The 13,424-nt window shown below is 42.3% G+C and overlaps 1 pseudogene; it reads right to left on the reverse strand.

Moving 5' to 3' along the window:
- Positions 1-698: 698 nt before the first annotated feature.
- LOC126079174 (olfactory receptor 52P1-like) lies at positions 699-10,856 on the reverse strand (annotated as a pseudogene).
- Positions 10,857-13,424: the final 2,568 nt, after the last annotated feature.

The raw sequence follows: 13,424 nt of genomic DNA on the forward strand, positions 1-13,424 counted from the left end.
TGTCCTTACATGTTTGTTTTCTCTAACAGTGAGTGGTCAACTTGAGAGGAGGACTTTTGGCCTCATCAAATCCATACACCTAGATTTTAGCAAAATATCTGACCCACAGTACATGCTCAGTGAATACATCAAAATTCATCTTCCAGAGAACCTTCCCAGAGTGACACTACACTTTGTTTCTTATTCCTTTGCACAGTTTGCCATGATTCTTCTTCATTTCTTGTTGTCTCTATGGCCCATAACTTAGTGTTCTGTCTCTGTCTGTCTTATTTTGTGTGTGAATCCTAGTCAGACTCTGAGCTCACTGAGGAAGGTATCCATGTATCCCTATAAGAGTGGGAATACCTGCCTATGGATGAGAGGTTATTTTGTCAGACCAGTAGCTATATTTTTCTCATTTTACTAAAGTCTCCTGGAAGGTGGGAGACACATCAGAACAGCAGGGTAGGATTCTCTGGGGGGCTACCATCAAGCTGGTGGCCATACTATCCCTTAGACAGAGGTTCCTTGAGTGTTACACCCATATCTACCTCACAAGTAGGAATCACTTGGTGGTTTTTTCCCCCATCTGACTTGTGCTATGTCTCCACTGAAGGTGGGTTTCTGTCTTGTAGTCATGCAGGGAACCACAGATCTCTCAAACATTGTCCAAGGCTGAGGGAAGGAGAGAGTAGAGTCCCAGGGCTGGGTTGAAGACTTTATGACTGAGCAGGGGCCCATTTCAGCAGTGGGATGGCTCCCTCCCGGATCTGCTTGGTCTTCATGCCATAGATGACGGGGTTAAGCATGGGTGGCACGACGAGGTAGAGGTCAGCCAGGAGGATGTGGATGTGCCGGGGCACATGCTGGCCAAAACGTTGTGTGTAGAATGAGAATAGTCCTGGTGTGTAGAAGAGTAGGATGACACCCAGGTGGGAACCACAAGTGCCAAAGGTCTTGGCCCTTGCCTCCTTGGAGGAGAGGCCTAACACAGCCCGCAGGATGAGTGTGTAGGAGACAGCGATGCAGATGGAGTCAGTGCCCACCACTAGTGTGGCAGCTGTGATGCCATAGATATTGTTTGGCTTTGTGTCCCCACAAGCCAGCTTTACCACTGCCATATGCTCACAGTAGGAGTGGGCTACCACTCGGCTACAGTAGCTCAACCGTGCCAGTAAGCAGGTGAGTGGGGTCATGAGCCCCAGGCCACGAAACACAGCAGCGGCCCCCAGCTTGCTTGCAGTCTCTGGGGGCAATAATGATCCATAGTGCAAAGGTCAGCAGATGGTCAAGTAGCGGTCAAAGGACTTGCTAGCAGGATGCCAGATTCTACAGCTGAGAAGCCATGGATAAAGAACATCTGGGCAGCACAAGCCCCAAAGGCAATTTCAGCAGCATTTGCCCAAAAGAGTGCTAGGAGCTTGGGCATGGTGGAGGTGCAGAGCACCAGGTCAATGGTGGACAGCATGCATAGGAACAGGTACATGGGCTGGTGCAGGGCAGGCTCTGAGCGTACCACCAGCAGCACTGCCATGTTGCCAAGTACTGCCAGAGCATACATGGCACAGAAGGGAAATGCAATCCAAAAGTGGGGTGACTCCAGGCCAGGAATTCCCATGAGCAGGAAGGAGGCTGAGTTAGGATGGCTGTGGTTTGTGTGTGTCAAGCAAGTGGACAGAGAAGACCTTACTGCCTTGCTCTGAGCCCTGGGAGGCCCTGAGAGATGAAATAACTGGGATTTATCCTCATGATTTGACTGAAACTAAAATGGCAGAAGGAAATATTTGAGTTAGACCTCATGAAAAACATTCAGAATGAGAAGATTGTAGGACATTGGCAAATGATGCAAGGCACGATGTGGGTTTACCATCACACAGGTTCAAAGGAGCCCTTGCCAATTCTATTTCAGTGATCTCTAGATTGGCAGGCAGCGTGTATGTGTGATGGCCGTGGAATCTTCTCCATGGAGAAGGTGAGGGGCTAGACACCTTTGCAGCTTTTTTCTTTCTGCCTGTAAACTCTAGTATTATTTTCTCCTGATTCATATACCTTTGTGACAATATGATAAGGTAATGATCAAAGTCAGGCATGCTGGGTGTCAGGCTCCAATGTGGAGAGATCAAAACTGAGGGGAAGAAAGGGAAATCTTGGAAGAATTTTTCATGCCATTGCCAGAACCTGGGTTCTGACTAGGAAGAGCCAAGTACATGGTGAGGGACTGAGTCTCTTGCAGTCTGCCACAATCATAAGACTGCTTGGCTTATATTTAGTACCAGGATTCTGTGTTTGCCTCAGGTGTCCTATATTGATAGTAGAAGCAGGTAGAATCGTGCATACCTGGTCAAGTAGTGAGGGGTCAGACTGATCTGGTCATGTTATCTGATAAAAATGATTGAGAGATGATTGTGTACAAAGGTCTGTCAAAAAGGGGATGAAAGGGAATTTTAGTCACTGGGAACACAGAATTATTTCCTGTAAGCAAATACAGAGACCAAGACTGGTCAAATGATAGTACTGAGCATATCTCTACCCCATCTCTTCTGTCCATTACCCACACAGTCTATCTCCCCGGATCTTCCCCTCACGCATGTGTTCCTTCTCATCTGTCTGTTCTCCAGTAAAAAAAACTTGCTGCCATCAAGTCGATTCTGAATCATAGTGACCCTACAGGATACAGTAGAACTGTCCCATAGGGTTTCCAATGAGCGCCTGGTGGATTTGAACTGCTAACCTTTTGGTTAGCAGCCAAGCTCTTTACCACTGTGCCACCAGTCCAGTAGGCAGTCAGTAATTGAGGATTTGAGAGAGAAGGGAAGAGTAAACAAAAAAAAGTGGAAATGGAAAGGCGACAAAGATAAAAAGGAAAGATGAGAACAAGAATCAGAAACACATAGAAGAGGGTAGAAAAGTAAAGAGAAAGAGAGAAAAGAACATTTCTTCCAAGGGCTTCTAATGGGATGTGACTGGGTTCTGGTTGCCAACTGAAACAGAGATTGTGGAACCAATTGGACCCTATGAAGACAGAGTATTTCTATTCCTTATCTTAAGCTTCAATACTCCTTGTAATGCCTAGCATCAGGTGCCCATACCCGAAGATCACAGGAAACTGTCTTGGGGACAGAAGCAGGAAAGGAAAGAGTAAGGACTGTAATGTGATGTGGGGAAGGAACTCCGGATCAGGATGTCTGGCTGGGTGTCTACTATAGCTGTCACTGGGATATTGAAACAAATCATTTCACCACTTCCTGCCTCATCATCCCCTCTGCCACGTGCTTCCTGTTTTTCCTTCTGTGCTAGGCTCCTCCCTGAGTTTCTACCACCCAGCCTGGGTTCAAAGCTCCCCATTGGGGAGGTGAGCATTGTTTTTGGAGTCATGATTTTGGAAGCATGGGCTTCTAGGTGCCCTTCCTTTGGCGTAGAGAATTGAGAGCTGAATAATGCAGTCATTCCTGGGACAACCATGCGTTGTTTCCCTTCCTTTCTCTTCCTCTACCTCTGTATTTCCATAATTGAATCAGGTTTCCTGAGCTCCTGCTGCCACTCAAGGAACTTATATTCCCTCCTTGATCTGGGAGCCATAAACTCCCTTTGCCCTAGCCCCATTTGTACGGATGGGAAAACAGAAGTTGGAAGAGCACATGTTGAGCAGGATATGCCCAGGATCCAGAAAAGAAGTTGAAGTGAGGACTTTGAGGTTCTGACTTTCTCACCTATACCTATACAAACTCTGGAGATCAGACAAGGAAAATCTTCCAGACTTCTACAGATTACTCTCACAGAACAATTCTACTTCACATCCTGGCATTTGGTATAGGAAAGATCTTAGCTAAAATGTATAATAATAGGAGCTGAAATACCAGGAACAAGGCTGCCTCATAAGGAAATGAACAAGTTCTTCATCACTTTCCCATATGTGTTCATGAACACCCAGAAACCACCTGCCAAGAAGTCAGCATTTATTAATGGAAGACCAAGGGTAAACCAATTCAAATCCCAGCTCTATCACTCTCCAGCTGTGTGATCTTGATCAATTCGCTCAACCTCTCTCAACCTGCTTTATTACTTGTGATCTGGAGAGGTTTATTCTTACTTCATAGGCTATCAAGGAACTTCCGTATGAAGATTATCATGGAAGATGCTCATTTGAAGAGCCAATCACATTACATGGGACAGAGCAGTGGTAAAAAGTATAATTTACCTGTTAAATTCCCTTTATCTGAAGGGGAGACTACCTCAGTGAGAAAATTATCTTAGTGGTGGTCAGGTCTTTGGTCTGCTCACAGTGTGCCTATTGTAGCATTGAGCACACAGACAGACAAACTTACTATATCTAGGACCAGGGAGTAGTAGTGGAGTCTCAGGTCCTCCAGGGTTTAGAGTGGGAGTGAGTAAAAAAGCTGGAGTATTTATCCTGTTATTCAGGCCCCAGTTGAGAGTGGGGATTCCCTTGGGACACTGAAAAAAGACCTCTGGGATGCTGGAAAGAGTTAGCAAAGTGAGGCCAGGAACTTTGGGCCTTGATGGGGGAGGGAATGATAAGATAGCAAAGAAGATCTTTGAAAGTTTAGTGCAGGTAGGAAGGGGGTAGGCAGATAGATCCCTAAGCACAAATAATCTAAAAGGCTTTTTAGCATAGGAACAAATTTGGGGATATTTTCCTAATTTGGGATATTTTGCTAATTCTCTCCACCCCAAATATTTGCTTCCCTGTGTTTCTTTTGGGCAAACTACTCAATTTCTCTGAACGTTAGCTCTTCATCTGTGAAATGGGAAGGTGATAAAGATAAGATGATATATGCAAAGCATGTACCATTTCGCCTTGTGTATGCCAAGCAGTCAATAAAAAGTTTGAATTATTTTATTATTTTATCCAACCCAGCGATCATTCTACTATATGCAAAGAACTATACTAGATGTTAGGGCAAGGAGATGAAGGATTGTGTCTCTGTCTAAAGAAATCACAGTTGGGCTTGGAGAAATGGGCAGACATATAAAAACTAATTACAATTGAATGAGCTATATGCAGACATATGAAAGACAAAGAGGCTCATTTGTCTGAGGAAGAGTTAACTCTGTAAGAAAGAGTTAAGGATTTAGAATTTAGAAGTATAAGGTGGACTTGGTGGGAGGGGCACACCAGAGAGAGGAGATAGCATGTGCAAGGCAAGAGACAATGGGAATGTTCTGGGAACCAATGGAGTCCAGTTCAAAGTCAAAATATTCACAAATCTTTCCTAATACTCTGAGCCCCGATGGCTATGCTTTTTCTCCTCTTGCCCATACCACATCTTATCAAATGCTGTTGTGCTACAGTCCACTTTAAATTTTGCTGATGTAATGATGGTGTGTAAGTTAAGTAATAGCTCTTAGTCTCTTGTTCTTCATGTGTAAAGATGGGGCATTTATTACCTACCTTGTGGGGTTGTTGAGAGATATCATATGAGAGATTACATAAAAGGCATTTAGCATACTGCCTAGCACATAGTAAGTCCTCAAATAAAACAAAAATTGCTTTTGAGTCAATTCTGACTCATGGCAATCCCATGTGTGTCAGAGTAGAACTGTGCTCCACAGGACTTTCAATGACTGAGTTTTCAGAAGCATATCACTAGGCTAGACTCAAACCACCAACCTTTAGGTTAACAGCTGAGCATGTTAACAATTTGCACCACCCAGGGACTTCAGGTCTTCAGTAGATTGTTATTATTATTATATTTCAGTTGGCTTCCTACACAATGGAACTTGTGAAGGAAGAGATGAATTAATTTTTCTCCGATAATGCTTAGAAGATGATCATCATGAACTAGGAATTGGGGGAAGAATGCTGAATGAATTGATGGAATTCTAACCAAATGTAGGCCAGGAAACTTGATGTAAGACAATCAGAAATCAATAAATATATATTGGTGACTTACTATGTACCTGACATTGTCCTGGAGATAAAGATGTTTGAAAAGATTCTTGGTTTTAAGGAGCATTAAATAGAGATGGTGAGAGAAGACCTAGTGGGGGCTGGCATGGACCAGATGATAAAGAAGAAGGAAAGGGCTTTGTTCTCTGAGCATTTAGCTTCCCTGGTGACCTCACAGAGGACTTCCACTTCAGGAATTAAAAGTTTCAGGAATCCTGGGTTATGGCCCCCTCCCCATTTAGTTCCTCCAGGGACACAACTGGTTCTAATAGACGAAATTTAAGGGTAAGTGGCAATCACAGATCAACGAGACGACTCAAGTTTTCTAGCAGCCCCACAGTGCTCAGAGCCAAACCTAGATTATCCAATATTCTGATGGGACTCAGAAACAGACATGGCTGCTCAGTGTTAACCTGGGGTACCACTGGATAGATTTTATGCAGCCAACAACATAAATTCTACAGATAATTTTTGATCACCTATTATGTGCCAGGAAACACTGGTGGCATAGTGGTTAAATGCTAAGGCTGCTAACCAAAAGATGAGCAGTTTGAATCCACCAGGTACTCCTTGGAAATTCTATGGGGCAGTTCTACTCTGTCCTATAGGTCACCATGAGTTGGAATAAACTCTACGGCAACAGGTTTTTTTTTTTTTTAAATTATGTTCCAGCATTTAAGTATTGGAAATGTGGCAAAGAACAAAGAAGACAAAATCCATATTCTCACAGAAATTCTATGCTGGTAAGACAGACTTTCATTAAAAATTAATATATAACATAAAACAGGTATTGGAAAGTGCCATGGAGGAAAAAAAAAAAAAAAAAGCAGGATAGGAAGTAGAAAATGTTGGGAAGCACAATTTTAGGCAGGGTGGTCATAGTAGGCCTTTCTGAGAAGGTGACATTTGATCAGGCATCTGGATGAAGTGAGCAAGCAAATCATGCAGCTATATGAAGGACTATTCTCCAGGCAGAGGGAAGAGCAGATGCCAAAGACCTTAAGACCTGGAATATATTTGGTAAATGTGAGAGACCATCAGCCCGTTGCTGAAGTGGAGTGATTGAGAGGAGAGAGTAGGACATGAATTTGAAGGGGTAGCCAAGGTCTAAATTTTGAAGGGTGTTGTAAACATGATTTAGACAGGATTTTATTTGAAGTGTGATGAAAAGCTACTGAAAGATTTTGAACAGGGTTCTGTCATGCTGTGATTTAAGTTTTAAAATATTCACTCTGGGTTCTCGATAGGGATGTAGGGGGATAAGGGAGAGTGGGAAGCTAGTTGGAAAGTTATTGTGACAGTCAAAGAGTGAAACGATGGTGGTTTGGAGTGGCAACAGTGGAAGCAATGAGAAGTGATTACATTTGGGATATGATTTGAAGGTGCAGCAAACAGGATTTTCTGACAAAATGATTGAAATGTGGGGTTATGAGAATATTATATGATTCAAGGAAGGCTTCGTTTTGAGCAAATGAGTGAGTAGAAGAGCTTTACTGCATGCGAAACCCTTAGGGAAGTGTAGATTTATAAGGATGGAAGGATAGGGGAATCAGAGTTTTGTTTTGGACATGTAATTTTGGAAATGTATGTTAGATAAACAAGAGTAGATGTCTGGTCAGCAATTTATATTTACCAAGCTGAAGTTCAGAGTAGATGTCTGAACTGATAATTTGTGAGTCACCAAATAAGAGATAAAGTCATGAAAAATGAGATAATCTAAAGAATGAATATAGAGAAGAGACTCTGACATCAGAGGTTGGGAACAGATGAAGTAGTCAGAAAAGGATATTCGGAAGAAGAATCTAGTAAAGTAGAAAGAAAGCCTACATAGAATGTTGTTCAGGAAGCTAGGAAATAGTGAGTACTCCACTCTGCCAAGTACTGCCACAGGGTTGAGTACGATGAAATTTAAGAATTGATTACTGGGTGTGTTAACACTGTGGTCATCGGAAACCTTGGTGCTGCAGTTATTTGTAGTGATGATATCAGTAGCATGACAGTGGCAGTAGGTGGTTGAGGTAAGGTAGAAGATAATTGGATATGAAGAACTTGAGAGACTGAGAGACCAGAAATCGCCTACATGGATACTGAAATCACTGAGAAGGATGACAGAGTAGAAGTGGAAGGCAGAAGTAGAAGCGAGTCTGTTGTTAAAATCTTCAATGGATGAAGAAGAGTGATCAGAGATATGGAATGGTTTTGACACGATGGGATAGGATGTAGTGACGAGGAAAAACAAGGACAAATCCCCATCTGTAAAGAACATAGATCAGATCATTGAATTTTAGATGTAGACCTGGGATCTATGTTAACCCTCAAAACTATGCCTCATTGCTGATGCCTATCCAAAAGAAAAGGAGCAGCAAAATAAATGACCATGTTTCCACTTAGCCTTAGACTGTACCCCTCAGTCCTAGCTATATATCTCCTGACTTAGCCTGTGTTTTCGGCCCACACTCCTTGGAACCACAGCCTTTACTTATTCTTGCCACTTCTGTTCTCTTTCAACTCTGTCTAGGCCCCTATGACCTCAGTCTGTGTCACCTCACCCTCACTCTTGATCACACGATCCAAACCTGGATCACTTTTAATGTCAACCATAAACTGCCCAAGCCAGCCTGTGTTTTCTCAGCTTTTGTCAGAATCTTTCCCTAACCCAACCTGGGTATCTTCTATCTTGACTGGTCCCAATACCAGCTTGTGGCACCTCAAGTCCAGACTACCACTGCCACATAGTGTGTGTCTCCCCAGCCTAACTCAGACATTAACAATGCAGGCCCTGTGAAGAAGCACCACATCAATCCAATGTGATCCAGTCTTCAGGTGAGACAGATAAGTACTTATCACTGAGGAGAAGAGCTGGCAATCTAATGCAGGATCTGGATGTCTCTGTGGGATAAGAGGAGGAAGTAGGAAGGGAGGAGGAAGTGACCAGGTACAGGCCCAACAGGAGCTGTTGGGATGTATCTTGAAGAGTAGTTCAGGTCAAAGCGCATAGAGAGTTCCTGTGAAAACTGACTTCCCCTCTCAGGACCTGGCAGAACAGGAGGTGCTGAGATCAGTTGTGGGATGAAAGTATCCACCTTCACTATTGGTATTAATGATTAATAATTCCACACCCAGTATTACTGAGTAATAATTAATATTATTTACATTGATCCTCAAGTATCTCACTGGATCCTCTCCCAAATCCTGTGAAATGGGCAAGACCAGAATTATTGACCCCACTTAACAGACAAGGGGACAGTCCAAGGAGTGCAGAGGTTAAAGGCATCACCAAGGTCATATATGGGACTCAGCCTACATCCCCACCCATAACCTTCACCCACAGTTATGTCTCATATGTCACACCTAAGTAAACAGAAAATGAAACAAAACAAAACATCAAAACTCCAAAACAAATCAGACAGAACAAAAACTAATAGATAATAGATAGCCTTGACTAGTTATGATTGAACCCCACCTTTCCAAATCACAATCAGAAAGCACACAAAACAGGCATCCATTTGTGTATTCTAAGGAGGCTCTATTTTTCAGCAGGCACTGAAAGGAAGGTAGGCGAAGGTGGAGAGAAGCACAGTGATTACTGAGAGCAGACTAAACTCTGTCTCAAGGGAGGCATGATTGAAAGCCATACAAAGGGGAGAGAGTAGACGCAGGAGCTTGGGTCAGGAGTCCCAGAAGACTGAAGACTTGGGCAGAGAGGGACCCTAGAATCAGCCCTGGAGAAGAGACCAGGTCCTTCTTTTCCTCAGGGATGGGAGCTGCTGTTTATTTTTCTTTTGGGAAAAGTAAGAGATTATGAGGATAAAGCCAGATCCTCCCTTTCCAAACCCCTCTTTCTCACCCTTCTCTCACTAAGAGAGGAACACTGCATGCTTTTTTTATTCCTGAAACCTATGGAAAATGCCAAAAATTGAGCCTCATGCAGAGGGGTGAGCATACCTCAGGGCACAGATGGTGTGAAAGAGTCAGGAGAACAGAGGACAATGAAGGAGCGAAGACTGATGAATCATTAGGCGTCTAAAACAGAATAGGTAAATTGTGAGATTGAGGTGTGCGGGCAAATAAACTGGAGGGCTGATGAAGTTTAGCAGGAGCACATGGGAAGTAAGGAAGACAGGGACACTCAGGCAAGATGTGACACTACGTGATAGGAGATGAAGCCAATGATTTAGGGAGGGAAGAAGCTTGTAAACATGTCTAGTGGTTTTTATTTTTCTGGTAGAAATGAGATCCCGTAAATGGTTTTCAGCAGGGAAGTAAAATACGTGTTCTGTCACACTGTAGTGGATGGATTGAAGTAGGGGGGTGAAAAGCTAAAGAGGAGGTTTTTATACTGATGCAGGTTAAGAGATGTTGAGTTGTGAATTAGGGAAGATACAAAGTGCAATGATAAGTCCACAAAGATCTTAAGCAAGGCCTGGTATGATATAATTTTCCTTTTTAAGCGGTCTTTGTCTATGGGGTTGCTATGAGTCGGAATCTACTTGACGGCAACGGGTTTGGTTTTTTTTTTTTTTTTGTCTCCAGTATAAAGAGTGGATTATAAAGGTCCAAGATTCTTCACAGAGGCTCATTAGAAGGGTTTTGTAGTCCACATAGAAGATGTTGCTGTTGTTCTTGCGTACTGTTGAGCCAATTCCAACTCATAGCAATCCTATAAGACAGAGTAGAAACTGCCTCATAGGATTTCCTAGTTTGTAATCTTTGTGGGAGCAGAACATGAGGTCTTTTCTCCCACGGAGCAGCTGGCTGGATTCAAACTGCTGACCTTTCAGTTGGCAGCCAAGAATATAACCATTAGCTAGGAGATGATGTGACTTAAACAGGAGCAGTTAAAGGGGGAAAGAAAAAGAGTAGGCATCCAAACCGAAAAAAAAAAGAAAGGGTGTGAAGGATGAGGTAAGGGTTGAATCTAGGATAACTTTTCAGTTTCTGACCTACCGACCGGGTGGTTGGCAGTAACATTTACTGAGACGGACAGTGCATGGGGGAGGAAAAAATTGTGAGTAGATAATATGATTTCTGTTTGGGGGCGTATTTTGTTTGAGATGCCTGTGAGACATCTAAGTGGACATGTCCAATGTTGCTGTTGTTAGGTGCCATCAAGTCAGTTCTGACTCATAACAACCCTATGTACAACAGAACGAAACATTGCATAGTTTTGCACCATCTTTTTTTTATATAATCATTGCTATGCTTGAGCCCATTGTTGCAGTCACTGTGTCAATCCATCTCCTTGGGGGTCTTCTGCTTTTTTGCTGACCCTTTACTTTACCAAACATAATGTCCTTCTCCAGGGACTGGTCCTTCCTGATAACATGTCCAAAGTATGTGAGATGAAGTCTCCTTATCCTCGCTTCTAAAGAGCATTCTGGCTATACTTCTTCCAAGGAAGACTTGTTTGCCCTTTTGCCAGTCCATGGCATATTCAATATACTTTGCCAACACTATAATTAAAAGGCATCAATTCTTCTTCATTCTTCCTTATTCATTGTGGTGATTGAAAATACCATGGTTTGGGTCAGATGACCCTTAGTTCTCCACTTGCTTTTTAACACTCAAAGAGATCTTTTGCAGTAGATTTGCCCAATGCAGTACATCATTTGATTTCTTGCCTGCTGCTTCCATGGGCGTTGATTGTGGATCCAAGTAAAATGAAATCCTTGACAGCTTCTATCTTTTCTCTGTTTATCATGATGTTGCTTATTAGCCCACTTGTGAGGACTTTTGTTTTCTTTATGTGTAATGCATACTGAAGGCTGTAGTCTTTGATCTTCATCAGTAAGTGCTTAAAGTCCTCTTCACTTTCAGCAAGCAAGGTTGCATCATCTACATATTGCAGGTTGTTAGTAAGTCTTTCTCTAATCCTGATGTAGTGTTCCTCTTCATATAGTCCATCTTCTTGGATTATTTACTCATCATACAGATCGAATAACTATAATGAAAGGATACAACCTTGATGCATACTTTTCCTGATTTTTAGCCGTCCAGTATCCCTTGTTCTGTTCAAATGGCAGTCTCTTGGTCTATGTACAGATTCCACATGAGAACAATAAAGTGTTCTGGGATTCCCATCCTTTGCAATGTTATCCATAATTTATTACAATCCACACAGTCGAATGCCTTTGCATAATCAATGAAACACAGGTAAACATCTTTTGGTATTCTCTGCTTTCAGCCAAGACCCATCTGATATCAGCAATGATATCCCTCATTTCATGTTCCCTTCTGAATCTGCCTTGAATTTCGGGAAGGTCCCTGTTGAGGTACTGCTGCAACTGCTTTTGAATTACCTTCGAAATTTTTCTTGAGTGTGATATTAATGATACTGCTTGATAATTGCCCTATTCTGTTGGATCATCTTTCTTTGGAATGGGCACAAATATGGATTTCTTCCAGTCGGTTGACCAGGTAGCTGTCTTCCAAATTTCTTGGCCTAGACAAGTGAGCACCTTCAGTGTTCATCTCAGTTGGTATTCTGTCAATTCCTGGACCTTTGTTTTTTGCCAATGCCTTCACTGCAGCTTGGACTTCTTCCTTCAATACCATCAGTTCTTGATCATGTGCTACCTCCTGAAATGGTTGAACGTTGACCAATTATTTTTGGTACAATGACTCTGTGTATTCCTTCCATCTTCTTTTGATGCTTCCTGTGTCGTTCAATATTTTGCCCACAGAGTCCTTCAATATTGCAACTTGTATCTCGAATTTTTTCTTCACATCTATCAGCTTGAGAAACGCTGAGTGTTTTCTTCCCTTTTGGTCTTCTAACTCCAGGTCTTTGCACATTTCATTATAATACTTTACTTTGTCTTCTCGAGCTGCCCTTTAAAATGTTCTGTTCAGCTCTTTTACTTCATCATTTCTTCCATTAGCTTTAGCTGCTCTACATTCAAGAACAAGTTTCAGAGTCTCGTCCAACATCCATGTTGGTCTTTTCTTTCTTTCCTGTTTTTTAAATAACTTTTTGCTTTCTTCATGTATGATGTCCTTGATATCACCGCACAACTCAACTGGTCTTCAGCCACGAATGTTCAATGCACCAAATCTATTCTTGAAATGGTCTCTAAGTTCAGGTGGGATATACTCAAGGTGGTATTTAGACTCTTAAGGACTTGTCTTAATTTTCTTCAGCTTCAATTTAACTTGCATATGAGCAATTGATGGTCTGTTCTGCAGCTGACCCCCAGCCTTGTTCTGACTGATGATATTGAGCTTCTTCATAGTCTCTTTCCACAGATGTAGTCGATTTGATTCTGTGTTTTCCATCCAGTGAGGTCCACATGTATCATCGTCATTTATGTTGTTGAAAAAAGGTATTTGCAGGGAAGAAGTCATTGGTCTTGCAAAATTCTATCATGAGCTCTCCTGCATTGTTTCTGTCATGAAGGCCATAGTTTTCAAGTACTGATTCTTCTTCTTTGTTTTCAACTATTGCATTCCAACCACCAGTAATTATCAATGCATCTTGATTGCATGTTCAATCAATTTCAGACTGCAAAAGTTAGTAAAAATCTTCAACTTCTTC

The sequence above is a fragment of the Elephas maximus genome, chromosome 7 (genome assembly GCF_024166365.1).
Source record: "Elephas maximus indicus isolate mEleMax1 chromosome 7, mEleMax1 primary haplotype, whole genome shotgun sequence".
Lineage (NCBI taxonomy): Eukaryota > Metazoa > Chordata > Mammalia > Proboscidea > Elephantidae > Elephas > Elephas maximus.